Source organism: Canis lupus, chromosome 7 (genome assembly GCF_011100685.1).
Source record: "Canis lupus familiaris isolate Mischka breed German Shepherd chromosome 7, alternate assembly UU_Cfam_GSD_1.0, whole genome shotgun sequence".
Classification (NCBI taxonomy): Eukaryota; Metazoa; Chordata; class Mammalia; order Carnivora; family Canidae; genus Canis; species Canis lupus.
Genome location: NC_049228.1, coordinates 41497711 through 41509651, shown reverse-complemented (window position 1 = coordinate 41509651; position 11941 = coordinate 41497711). Strand labels below are relative to the sequence as shown.

Here is an 11941-nt window from a genome sequence, read left to right as displayed (position 1 = left end):
GTACTCCCAGGAAGGGGCCCTGGGCCAGGGGCCCAGTATCCCAACTTCAGGCCCAGCTGGGACTCTATCTGCCAAGGGAGGAGGGCAACTCTCCCAGTCTTCTGGGCTCAGTTTCCCCCGCGCTGTTATCCCTGGGATCCTTCCCCAACCTGATGTCCCCTCCTGGTATCTACCCCATCTGTTGTCCCCAACAGCCAACCCCACCCTCCATGGCCAATTCCCAGGAGTTCCCAGCCAGGGCCCCTTGGCCAGGCACAGCTCCCTAACCCTGGACACCTGCTACCCTCCCCAAGGGCAGGAGAAGCCATCCTGGGTTCTGCTTGCCGGAGAAGGAGAAGGAAGGTTCTAGGCTGTGGCGCCTGCTGTGGAGCTGGACAGGCCAGGGCCTGCCATTTGCAAACAGGGTGTCCAGACGTGTCTGTCAGCCCATGGGGGCCTCCCCGCCTGTGCAAGGCTCACAGGGCGATCGCTGGAGCCGAGGGGACCCAGTGGGCCTGGCAAGGAGTAGATGCTCAGTCCCCTTCTTCGCTCATGGCTTTGTGTTGGCCTGTCTGTTCCCTGGGGGCTGGGTCCTGTCACAGTGCACCCCCATTTTTCTTGCCTGGCTCGCCCTTCCCACCCTCTACTAGTCCCCATTTCCTCCTTGGCCCCTCCTGCCCTCTATAGTCCCCATTTCTTCCCTGGCCCCTCTCCCTGAATGGCCCACTTTCCTTGGGTAAGTCCCTTCCAAAGTCTAACCTTCTGTTGCAGGTTGCCTCTCCCCAGCCTGGCCTCTTCCTAGGCTGCCCTGCAGCTGGGACCCTGAGGGAAGGGGGTGGGCTGGGCTCTATGGTAACCCTGAGAAGAGAATGCCCTTTCTCCTCATCTGCATACAGACGGTCTCATCTGCATACAGACAGGCCTCATCTGCATATGCTCTGTGGGACTCTGAGAGCACATTCCGAAGTCTCCTGCCTGGACCCTCCTACCCCAGTGCTGACATCCCTGTCGAGGGAGGGCCCCCACCCCTTCTGCCCCTGTCTGGGTCTGGGTCTTTCTGTTTCCAAAAGGCAGCCCACCCTCCAGGGCTCCTCTCCCACCTGCTGTGCCCAGTGCGTGCCCTTCCCTGTGCTCAGAGCACTCTCTCCACCTCCTCCAGCCTTTCTAAGCCAGGAGGCCCTAGTGCAGGCAGAGGGCTGGCCCTGTTACTGGCTGCCTCCCCCACCCAGGTCCCCCAACACCCAGAGGGTAAGGAGGCTGGGAAGACTGATGCTCAGGCTGAGCAGACCCCAGCAACTTCCTTCATGCTGACCCCAGGCCTCCGTGAGATCGACCTGATGGGGTGGGGGCTGCAGTGGGTTTTTGCAAGGTCTGGTAGCAGGAAGGGGCCTGAAAGGAGGGCTGGGGAACCTTAGAAGCGCTGGTGGGGCACAGGGAGCCCAGGCCCAGTGTCAGTCTTTTAAATAAGCCCCATCGTGTTACAAACAGAACTGCCTCTTCTTGGCTGCGTCCTGGGACTCGGTCAGCTCTTGGAGTCCCTGTCCTTGCAGGAGACCCTGGGGCTCTTTGATACCTGGGGTAGGGGGAGCTTGGAATTCTTCTGATGGGTCTCCACCATGCCGAGGGCCTTGGCCACAGCCCTCCTTTCCAGCGTCCATTTCCACTGTGAAATGAAGAGCTGGAATAGGCCAGGTGGCTTTAATGTGTCCCTTCTTCTGGAAACCGTGTCCAGGTCCCTAGCCAGCATTCTGTATGCAATTTCAGCAGATGCCAGGGGCCCCTGAGGTTCATCTTGACTTCAGGCTAGGAGTCCCGGTCTAGGGAGCTAAAAAGTGCTGTGGTCAGTGTTTAAATGGAAAGGGGATTGTAGACATATGTGTGTAGATGCATGTGAAGTCTCTTGGAGAGGACACCGGGACCACCAGTTGCCTTTTGGAGAGGAGTTAGGTGGCTGGGGATGGGGTGGGGAAGCGACATACTTCCCTTTCATGCTGTGAGAACTGTACCATGCTTACTATCTTAAGTTTTTTTATTTAGGAAGATTCCAGGTTTCAAACTATAATTCCATGGAGGGGTGGTGGTTAGATGGGAGGAAGAACTTTTGAGAGGGTGATGGAGATCTTAAAAAGTGTTTGTAGTCTGGACTACTTTACAGCATGAGCTCTATAGAGTGAGAGGGCCTATCATTTGGGGGAGTACCTTGGATACAGACATGCTACGGGGGAAATGGTGTCAAGAGCAGTCCCAGTGCCTTCTTACTGTGGGTCCCCTGCCCTCGCATTCCTACCCAGGTCTTGTTGGGAAGTTCTGTCTGCTGCCTAACCTGAATCCCTTTTGCTAAGGATGTTCATCCCCTCTATCTCTCTGGGGAGGGGCAGAAGAAGCAGGAGCAGGTGGCCCTGTGGGGCAGGGGTGCTCTCTCTCTGTGGTCTGTTCAAACACGGGAGGACATTTGTGAAGAAGGGCCCCTTTGTGGAGGAGAGAAGGCCACCCAGTGATCTCGCACATAGGCAATCCCACCCTTGGGATTGGGATGCTGCAAGCACCTGCCCATCACTCTGAGTTGGGGATGACCAGAGCCTGGGTGGCACTGCCAGGAGTCTTGGGATGGCTGAGAAAGGTGGAAGGAGCCAAGGAAGCCCCCAGTCCCCACTCCACCCCACACATGGCTTCCTTCTTCTGCTGCAGTGGTGGGTCTCTTGGAGGGAACCCTCCCTTCCCAACCCTGCCCAGGTACATCACTACCACCAGGACTGGGTCAACATTCAGGAGTCTTTATTAGACATGAGATGGGACCTCCATCTCAGAGGATAGCGACTCAGACAATACTGGAGGGACTGGGGTGGGCCACGGTGGACAGCTGTTGACACGGGAGCATGGGTACAAGGAAGCCGTCTCCAGGTGGCTCCAACATAATGGGCAGCCAGGCTGGAGCTAGGGCCATGCCACGTCCATCATGCTCAGAGGCTTCCTGGAGCAGCCAGTCAGCTTGCTGGAGTATTCGCCTCATCCTTTGGTCAACCTAGGAAGGCTTCTCAGAGGGAACCCACACCACCTGGGTGAAATAGGTCCTTCTTTTTGGTCTGAAAAAAAAAATGTCAAGAGTGAAAAAGATTCTCTTTGGATAGAGACCTTGGCAGGAGGCAGAGGACAAAATTCCAGGGAGAGCATCCAGCAGTCCTTGGGGCTCCCCTCCACCAGAAAGGCAAGGGCCTGGGGAGGCCCCACGACAAAGGGCTGAGTCTGGGCATCTCTTACAGGAGCTCTACCCAGGGCCATGACAGGTGGGGAACTCAGATCCCCAGCAGGTAAGAGGTTAAGCTGTGGCCCAGGGGATGTGCCTGAAGGTGGGGGACCTGCTTCCCTTGGCCCAGGACCAACCTGGGACTACTCAGGTGGCTTCCACAGCAACTGTAGCCTCTTCCCTAGTCCTGTCTTCACTCATAAGGATGGGTTTTCACATCCCTCCGGGTCAGCACCTGAGAACTTGCTTGGAGGTCCCCGCCATTCTGGCCCTTGAATGTATTAGGAGCCTGTTCCGCCAGGGCCCAGGGAGGGAGGGAGCTTGTGCAGGGGACCCACCAGGCCCCATCTGAAGCCCAGCCCAACTTACTAGCTCCCTGACTCGGGGCCCTTTACATGTCCTTCCTGGGGCCCTGATTGCACCTTTGCAAAGTTGGGGGCAGTACCACCCAGTTTCCAGGCCCGTTGAAAGATAGAGAAGAGAGGGGGTCTGGCTTGCCCGAGCCGTGGGTGTGAATCCAGGTCAATTCCCTCCTTCCTGGGGTGGATGGAAGCCTTAACTAGGAAGGAAAAAGATCAGCAAGGGCTACAAGGAAATCTGGCATTGAGAGCAGGACCATTGGCACAGCATCCCTGTCCTGCTCATAGCAGCTCTTGGGGGGTCCCTAAAGTTCACCCTACCTGACTTCTCCAAGGGCTTTCAAATCTGAAAAGAGAATCTGGGGAAGAGGAGGGGCTGTGAACCATGCCCCTCCACTGCCCTCCTCCACTCGGATGGGGTGGTCCAGCCTCAGCCACCGCCCTCCCACTGACCTTGATTCATCCACTACCCTACAGCAGGCCTAACGGGCCATGGACCTTGTCTCAGGTTGTACTGGGGATGGTACATTTGCCTCACCCATCACCTATCCTACTGGCAGCTCCCCGCAGGTAAGGATTCAGTCTCCCTCAAACCTGGGCTCCTTGAGGCCCCGACTTCCCTACCCCTTTGACCTGGCCTGGCCCCCAATGCCGCAAGGTGAGGTGTTGCTCCTGGTACCCAGCCAAGACTGTCAGCCTCTCCCTGCACACAAACACTGTCCCCCCTACTGTAGCCTTCCTGGCTCCAGACCCTCAGCCTGCTGGGGAGTCCCACAAGCCCCAGGCTGGCTGGATTGGGGGGACAACGAGGTGTGTGTTGGAGCCTGGGGAGGGGTGGTGGGTGAGGCTCCAAGCACCCCCCTGTGGGGGAGGAGGGGTCCAGATGGAGCCATCTCTGCTGCTCCGCCCTCCCAGCCCAGACACAGATAGCCAGCATCTCCTAGCAACCATCCGGTAGCAGGGGGCTGGGAAGGGGGGGCGGGGAAACAATGATGTCGTAAATCATCCCCAGCCCCTCCCTGCCAGCCCACCCTGCCTCAGAGTGGAGAATGGCCTTCTTTCTCTCCCCACCTGCTTCTCATTTGAGATTCCCCCAGCAAAGCTGGCCCCTGCTCTGAATCCCCTGGGGATACCCCTCTAGGTCAAGGTGACCATTCTCTGCCTTTTGCTTGGGCTCCAGAGGGAGGGAGTCCTCACCATGTCAAGATCTCTCAGGGATCCTGTTGGAACCTCCCTGAAGGCAGGAGCAAGGAGACCTCTTTCCTGGGGGGCCCCCCAAACCTGAGGGCCTGGGAAACTCTCACTTTCCAGTGGCCTCTGGCTCTTGCCTCTCTCTGTGGGTGGGGATGGGGGCAAGGAAGGGGAATTTCAAAGCATTTTGTGACACTGACTCCCCTTCTCTACACAAGATTTTATTTATTATTATTATTATTATTATTATTATTGTAAGTAGGCTCCACAACCAGCATAGGGCTTGAACTCAGAACGGACCATGAGATGGAGAGACACATGCTCTGCTGATGGAGCCAGCCAGGCACCCCTCTAAACAAAAGATTTTACATTTGGGTCCCCAGGTCTTTAAGGGGCACTGGGACATCACCACATCGGCCAAGTCTGTTTCCTGTGCCAACAGCCATAGTCCAGAAAGCTCAAAAAATGACTCACACCGCAGGGAACATGTTCCTTACCTCTCAGATTGGCCACGTCAAGCCAACGGTACTTCTGCAGTACAGATCTCCATAAGACCTTGGGAAGGACGTCCCCAGACAGGGGCAGGCAGGATTCTGGAATTTCCTGGCTGGAGAGAGGAAAAGCCTGTTACAGAAACACGAAACTGAGTGCAAACGTCTTACACTTATAACATCAATGTGTTCTCGGGCATGTGAAATAATACACACGAAGTATTGTGCACAGAGCCAGACATACAGTTGGCCTCCACCTTGGCTATTTTTAAAAAATCATATGTTAATATTAATTTTTATTGGACGGTGGTCAGGAGGAAGGGATAAATCCCTGGAGACCTATCTCCCATCCTTCAGGAGCCCCATGGGAAGATCCAGATAGGAAGTAGTGCCCTGAGTACAAGATGGCAGCCAATTGCTATGGCAACAGCAGCAGAAGGAGTCCGGTTGATTGTGGGGGCAGTGCTGGAAAGCCAGCTGGTGCCAGATGGACAAACCCAGCAGAAGGTAGCCCTGGCCGAGTGAGGCTCATGTCCCTGTGCCCAGGGCTCTCCCTCCATATGCCAGCCTCCGCCTGGTCCCTTCTGTAAACCTAGAGGCTCCTCTCTATCTGTGGGGTATGATGCCAGAACCAGGCCTCCCCCCCAGCTCTTGCTTGTACAACAAGGAATGACCACTTGGAGACAAAAGACCCTGCTGCTCAAAGTCTTGCTGGCCCATGGGCTGAGGGATCTGGATAAGCCTGAATTTAGCTCACTCCTGACAATGCTGAGGAACATAAAATTGGGGACTTGCCAGACTCCAGGGCGGCAGGGCTTGGAGGCACCATTTTGTGTCCACTCACTGGAGGGTCCCAATGTCTGGCCAGTGTTTTCTCGGAGAACGCTGAGATGAGGGCCACAAGGTTAGGGCAATGTGGGGGAACTTCAACCCCACTCCCTGCAAGATTGTTAGTGTTTACACCAGGCCAGCAGGAAGTTCTTCCTGAGAAGGATGACAGAAGCTGTGGCCACGCAGTCTACCATCTAGGTGGTAAGATGCTCGCCTGCTGGTGACCATGCATGAGAGCTCCAGCGAGTGCATGGAGCCCAGCCATGCTTCCCAGGCAGGCCTTCAGCACAGACAGCACCCAGCCCCTCACTCTCCTCCCCAGCACTCATGCCCTCATTTGGGAACATGGAAGCCTGCCCTGACTGTCCCCACCTACCTGCAATGGGCCTTCTAACTCTTAGTCCCTTCTAGAATTTGCCCTGGATATCTGCATACAACCTTACAAAACACCCTGGTTCACACAGACCCATCTGGTTCCTCAGGGTAACTGTGGAAGGAAGTCAGGATCCAAAGACATTAAGTGACTTGCTTAAGGTCACCTAGCTAGGAAAGGAGGGAAGCTTAAGGTCACCTAGCTAGGAAAGGAGGGAATATTTCACATTTGCCTCTTGACCAGCCTGTCTGATTCCAGCGTCAACAACCAAAACCTCCCTCTGTAGTCCATCCTGTGGATGGAGCCCTTCTACCAAATCTGTGAGCAACCTCGGGCTTGCTGGGGTTGCTGTCATTCTATTGCTTCCAATGCCCCAGACCCAAACATTTATTAAAAGGATAAGTTCACAGCAAAGCATGGGAGGTGGGAGAGAAGTTCTATCCACGCTGCTGGTAAGCAATAGGTGACACTGGGATCAGGCCAGGAAAGAACCCCCCCCACACACAAGACTGGGTAGAGTCTCAGGCAGCACTCCCGGGGGCAAAGGGGGTACAGGAGCTGGAAGCACATTGGAAAGGCTGGCTTGGGGAAGGGTGGCTGAAGGGCCTGGCATGATGGGAGTTATAGTGGGGAAGAAGGCTGGCAGCAGGGCCTTGGTGCAGGGGGTGGGGGCCTATGGGGCCTGAGAGGATTGTGGAGGGGAGCCTGTCCTGAGCCTGTCACTGTGAGAGCCTGGTCAGATCTCAGCTTCTCCATTTCCTTCCCAGATCTGGCTTTCTCCCCTCCTCCAACCCCCTTCCATCCACGCTGTGGGCCCTGGGAGCTAAGCCTCCTCACCTGACAGGGCCACTTCCACAGCCACTCACAGAGAAGCCTTTGTGCAGAGGCTGGGCCTGGGGGAGGGGCAGGGGCCGGCACCCCCACTTCCCTCCCCCCAGAGGCCAGCAGCAGCACCTCACCTCCTTAGCTGCCTCTCTAGCCTCCCACCGCCTTTCTCCAGGAGAGATCCCCTCAGAGCCCTGGCCCACCTGCCACCCCTCCCTCACCCCCTCTTCTAGGGACTCTCCAGGACTGAGTGCCCTCTCTTCTCCAGTCCTCAGCTGACCCTGGGACACCTGTGTTAGGCACCAACCCTGGCTTCTCCACGTCTCCTCCCAGAGAGCCCCCATCAGCCTACCTGCGTGCAGGTGGCATGCGGCATGCATGTGGTGGCGGAGCAAGTCTAGGGAAAGAGCCGGAGACCCTTCCCTGGGTGGCTCCCAGGCCTTTCATCTGGTCCTTCATTTGCAGAACTAACCGAGAGCCAGTGAAATGTCTAGTTGGGCACTGGACGGAGTGGGCAGCTAGATGCGGTGCCCTGGTCCCTCCTGCTCCCCAGCCACACCCTGCACCCAGCATCTCTGAGGCTGTCAGCCAACTCCCCGGTACTCCCTGGTGGGGCCCCTAAGGCTCTTCATAACCCACTTTTGCCTCCATGTCCTATCACCTTCTAGCCCAGAGTCCCCATAATGGACAGCCCACCCCCATAATAGCCTGTTTCCTGCCTCCCTGCCTGTCCACTCTCCACCACCAACTCCCTCAGGCCTTGGACTTAACAACACCCTGTCTACCTTTATCTCACCACTTCTCCTTGGGCCCCTCCAGGAGGCCATGCCTCACTGCCCTGCCCCATGCCCCTGCAACATCTGGCACAGGTCAACCTTCCCACTACCTCCTCGGGGCAGCCCTGTATCCCACCTTTGTCTTCACACAGCCCCTGGCACTCAGCAGGTGCTCGGTAAATGCCTGTAGATGGACTGAGCGGACAGAGAGGCAGGGTTAAGGGAAAGGAAGGTATGGGTGTGAGAGCTACTACAAAGGAGGAAGAGATGGGTCTTGACTCTGGTGCTGTGGAGGGGGAGGGTCTGCACCTGATGTGACTTGAGGAGTTTGGTGACACCAGCGGTGGAGGCAGACTAGCAGGAGCACGGCCAGGCTGGAAACACAGTGCTGAGCCTCTGAGTGTCTGGGGTGTGGCCACTGGCGAATTATGGAGGGAGGTTGGCTTATGTACCACTATGGAGGCCTCAAGCACGGGAGCCCTCCTGGCAGCTGGGGCCTGGGCATCAACCCAGCAGGTGCACCCCTCCAGCCTTTTACCCCTGGAGCTAAGGGTGGGAGCACAGAGAGCAGTTAGGGGACATATGTGGAGTTCAGGGAGGCCAGAGCCAGCAAAGTGGGAGAGCATCTAGAAGGCCAGATGTGATACACTAGCAGGTCTGCAGAACCCTAGGGAGCACTCATGAATGGAGACCTGGCCAACCTGGAGGACTGAACAAGCACATAAGCAAGGATGTCACAGGAGACCCAAAGGCCACAGGAGCAGGCAGGATGACACCCGCAGGAAATGCTTTGCATGGGTTGCCCAGCCTGAGTGGGGACGGGTGAACTCGTGTAGGAGCTGTGGGTGGCCGTCAGGGCGCAGCTTTGGCAGAGTCACAAACATGAAGCCAGACTGCTGGGCTGGGCAGAGAAGACTGGAAGCTTCATCTCGGGTACACAGCAGCCCTTGGAGGCCCCAGAGAGACCCTCACGCTGGCAGGGGTCCTCACCTCTACTTCCTCCTGCTGAGACGCCCACTTCTGACCCCTCCAGTATACGTCCGTCACCCACAGTCCATCAGATCCTTCGTCAAGGCCTCTGACCACCGGTGTTCACCAGGGGTCTGGAAGGAAGGAAGGCCTCTCCCCCAGCCCTGCTCCCGTGCCGGGCTCATCCTCCTTTCGGGCTGCCATGTCTCACTCCTCCTGCCTTCCTCTCTCTCATCCTCTCTTCCCAACTCCACTGGCAGGAAGACTCCTCCATGTTCTGGCCGGCCCGCCGCCGCTGTGTCCATCCACCTGTCAGAGGTGGCCATCTTAGGGCAGCTGCATGAGATGGCGGTCTCGGTCTCGGTCTCGGTCTCCCTCTCCCTCTCCCTCTCCCTCTCCCTCTGCTTCCGTTCCCACAGCAGTGCCTCCTACCCGTCTCTCTCTTCCTGAAGCCTGAGCCCAGCAAGGTGGGGGGCCAGGCTGGGGAGCCAAGGCCAGAGGAAGCAAGACAAAAAAGGACAGAAAAGCTGGCCCCTTGGCATCTCTCTTTGGCATCTGAGTACAGCTCAGGGAGGGGCGACAGAAGGGAAGAAAGAAAGTAGTGTGAGTTTTTATTTCTGTCCTCTTCCTGCCACCTCCCCCCCCACACACTTTGATGAAAACAAAATCTCTCCCCTTTTCTCTCTCTTCTCCTCCCCTTTTTTCCTGGCTCCTACCATGAGCCTCCTGGAATGCAAATGAGTTGTATTATGCAAATGTATGCAAATCAGGCTTAACGAGCGGAAGGAGGGGGCAGAATGCCTAATGAGTAATGGTGGAGGGTGCAGATGGAGGGTGGCAGCGATGACCCCCTCCTCTTCTCCCGTTCCCACAGCCTGGAGGCTTGCTGGAGGTAGCAGGGTGTCCCTCACTTCTGGGAAAGACTAGAAGGTCAAGGCCTCTGTCACTTCGGCTCAGACTGGCCTGGGTGGTAAGTGAGGGACAGGAGAGATTGCGGGGAGAGCGGTTAAGTATAAGGGACTGCTGCTCACTCGCACAACCTTCCCAGAGTCTCTGGATGCACCAGCCTCTCTGCCTGTACAGCTCGGCTCCAGTGCTGAAAAGAGGGTGATGCTCATGCATGCCAAGGCTTGTGCATCAGAAAGGAGGATTCCCAAGGGAAGATTCCCAACCAGACCCAGGTTCTTCCTGGGGGTGGGGGTGAAAGCTGTCTCTCTTTGTGCTTAGGAAAGTGGGGGTTGGGGAGGTTGCCATGGAAACAGCATGGAACACCCACCTCCCCAACATCCAGCCCCAGAGGACCTAAGAGTTGAGGGGGGGATAATAGATTGACACCCCCTGATGCCCCCACCACCTGGCACTGCCAGCCGGAGATGGCAGCATCACATCCTAGAGAGAATGGCCCCTTTGTTTCTGGGCTCCCGGTGTTGGAGAAGCAGGCCTGGGCACACAGAAGGGCCTTTCCCAGGCCCTGTTCCAGTTTGTGTGACTCTTGCTGGCCTCTGGAGACTCCTTGTGGCCATCGGCTGGCCTCTGTGCCCTGGCAGATGGTTGCCCCCTTGCCTTTTCTCCTGTGAGCTTGCCAGCTACACTAGGTGTCCCTGTGCTTCTGTCTGAGGCCTCCCCTCCAAAGCTCCTCGGACAGAGATACTAGCCAGTCCCATCTCTTCCTGGCTTGTGTGGACACCTCACATGTCCAGACATGCATTCTGTCCTTTTCTGTACGAGGACAACCTATGAACCCTCCCTGCCAGCATTAGGTCTGCTCCTCCCAACTCAGGCTGGGAGGCCCATGCAGGATATATACGACACCGTAGGCAGGGCCAGGCTGGAGTTCAGGAGGCTGCATCTTGGCATTTCCACTACCCAGCTGAGTGACCTTGGTCATAACTCCTTCACTCTCTTGGGATCTGTAAAATGAGGAATATAGGGCTGAGGCTCATTCTAGCTCTACCTGCTTTCACAAGACCTTAGGTTAAATACTTTCTGAGGTCTAACTCTCACCCCTCCTGCTGCGGCAGCGGCCCCTCACTCAGACTCACCAAAGAGGACAAATGCAATTTCCTGAAGATGGAATGCCAACTGCCCTCAGCCTTTTCCTCTTCCTGAGACTCTAAGGCTGCCTGCAAACAATTCCCACCGATTTCACAATCTAGAGACAGACAGAAGGCCCCTCCCCCTCTCCCGGAGGGGGCCTGCGCTGCCGTCCTACTCACCGTCAGGGAGCTGTCCGTGGTGCTGGATGCGGCTCTGGCTCACGAGTGGAGAGGAAAGAGGGCGGGAGGGTGGGCGAGCACCCACCCGCCCCAGGTAGGAAGCTGGAGGGAAGAAAAGAAGCAGAAACATTTGGAAGCTGTAAGTAAAGGGGCAGATATCCCTGAAGAAAGTTTCTCCTCTCTGAAGATCTCCAACTTGCCAATACGACTTCGGGACTGGGGGGTGGTGGAGGAAGAGCCCAGGAGTCAGTGCAACTCTGAACATCTCCTTCATTCCCAAGGACTTAAGAGTCCTCGATTAGCTCAGTCTTCACCTGAATCCTATTTGGAAATCCGCCAGGAGATAGAGTCATAGTTCCTGCCCTTGGGGAAGAGCTCAGGTTGAGGGAGTTGACAGGATGCAGATCTCTAAATTCCACCTGAAATTCTAAGGTTCCCATAAGGAATTTAGTAATAAAGATGAGAAAGATAGACATATGCAGATACACAATCTGTCCCACAGTATTAGATATGGAGAGCTCGAGAGGAAAGGTAGGGAAGGTAGGAAAGGGAAACTGTGTGTGCCTAGGGGCGTGTGCACAGGTGCATGTGTGTGTGTGTGTGTGTGTGTGTGTGTGTGTGTGTCTGTCTGTCTGTCACCCGGGCAGAGGGGTAAGTCTGCACCCGTGGTTCTTATCCCTAGATGCA

The 11941-nt window shown here is 56.4% G+C and overlaps 1 long non-coding RNA gene across 4 annotated transcripts; it reads right to left on the bottom strand.

Moving 5' to 3' along the window:
* Positions 1-2733: 2733 nt before the first annotated feature.
* On the bottom strand, positions 2734-10844 carry LOC119876445. Of its 4 annotated transcripts, none has more exons than XR_005362355.1 (4): positions 9060-10844; positions 7646-8264; positions 5271-5380; positions 2734-3062 (listed from the first exon to the last, which is right to left on the bottom strand). It is a non-coding gene; the product is annotated as an uncharacterized LOC119876445 (long non-coding RNA). The 4 variants fall into 4 exon arrangements; XR_005362356.1 differs by lacking the exon at positions 7646-8264 and having other exon boundaries at positions 9060-9374; positions 9471-10844; XR_005362357.1 differs by lacking the exon at positions 7646-8264 and having other exon boundaries at positions 9060-9347; positions 9471-10844.
* Between the last annotated feature and the right edge of the window lie 1097 nt (positions 10845-11941).